Genomic DNA, 1,581 nt, shown 5'->3' on the forward strand with positions numbered 1-1,581 from the left:
ATGATGAACATCACAAGAATCACATATTCAATTAAACGTATCAAGACATAGACTCTAACTAAAAAAATTAATATATTGATTATTTTGATAAGTGTTTTCAATCATATAGATGCATTTGTCAACCAACAAATGGTGATACCAATACTTCCAATCTCTTAGATATATTTGTGCTTTATCATATCTACATTGTGCATAAGTGACAGCAAGTTGGAGGTGACTTAATTAATTAGATTATGTCTTTACTTGTCATTGTATTCATTTCTACTAGAGTTGATGAGGACTAATTGTGTTGTAGTACCATTTACAAGATTCTGTTTTTGCAATATTGATATATCGAATATTATATCGCAATTGTGTGCAAGTTTTTTTTTATCATTTTATCTAAAAAAACATATCTACATGTTTTAAAATTAGCTTACAACATACACCATGAAATGAAACTTATAGGAAAGCGTCGATATAAATGATCAACCATTGATGATTCTTCTTATATTTGTTTATTCTAAGTTACAACTATCAAGGATCACACATGATGTATATATGCATACATGGGATGTTGTTGTCATCACCATTCATGCATGATCGTTTGCTTTAAATTGTTACACACTCACAATTGATGTTACAAACAAGGTAATTAACCACAACACACCTACTAAAAATAACAAAATACATTAAAAAAAACATTATAAGTTATGAAACATGCTCATCATGATTCATGAGCATGCATAGAATTCAACGAGTTCATCTAACGAGTCGGGTTGAGGATCAGCGTTTTCAAGCATCCACAACATATGTTCGAACAAAACAACCTCGCATGCCACATTAACCGTGTCTTCGTCACCATTTAGGTCGGGTGAGTGGCGTGACCTATCCACAAGCTCTTGAAAAAGCGGATGTCCAACAACATCGGAATTCACAAGATATCTTCGTCGTGTCTTACCAACAAAGACAGGACAAAGATTTTGTTCTGATAACACAGATGACTCATCATTGTTTGCAACCGCTCGTATGCTAGGGGTGAGTGGCGTGACCTATCCACAAGCTCTTGAAAAAGCGGATGTCCAACAACATCGGAATTCACAAGATATCTTCGTCGTGTCTTACCAACAAAGACAGGACAAAGATTTTGTTCTGATAACACAGATGACTCATCATTGTTTGCAACCGTTCTTATGCTAGAGCGGTTGTGTTTGTTATTGTAATAGCCAAAGGAATTCCATTTCTTGAGCACTGACTTAAGCTTTATTAACTTTGCAACTTTTGCCATGTTGTAAAGATATTTGAGAGTTTTGAAGAAACAAAGAGGATAATGGATGTGTGTGTGTGTGAGAAAGTGAAGGGAAGGTTCGGTTTTGGTTGGTATATAAAAAGGTAGGGAGAAGGGTAAAATGGTAATGAGCATCTAATTAAGAAAAAGAAAGTGGCCAAAACGATAGTTGTGCTTTTTTGGCGTTTGGACTTTGGTGGGTGAGAATTGTGAACCGTTGTTTAATTTGTCTACCTTGATTTTTTTCCCCTCTCTATTATTAGGTGTCTTTCGAGCTCTAATTGAAGTTCTTTTAATCAATAAATTTTATGAAT

At 34.3% G+C, this 1,581-nt stretch overlaps 1 pseudogene; it reads right to left on the reverse strand.

Moving 5' to 3' along the window:
• Window positions 1-460: 460 nt before the first annotated feature.
• LOC101492025 (auxin-responsive protein SAUR76-like) lies at window positions 461-1,322 on the reverse strand (annotated as a pseudogene).
• Between the last annotated feature and the right edge of the window lie 259 nt (window positions 1,323-1,581).

Source organism: Cicer arietinum, chromosome 1 (genome assembly GCF_000331145.2).
Source record: "Cicer arietinum cultivar CDC Frontier isolate Library 1 chromosome 1, Cicar.CDCFrontier_v2.0, whole genome shotgun sequence".
Taxonomy (NCBI): domain Eukaryota; kingdom Viridiplantae; phylum Streptophyta; class Magnoliopsida; order Fabales; family Fabaceae; genus Cicer; species Cicer arietinum.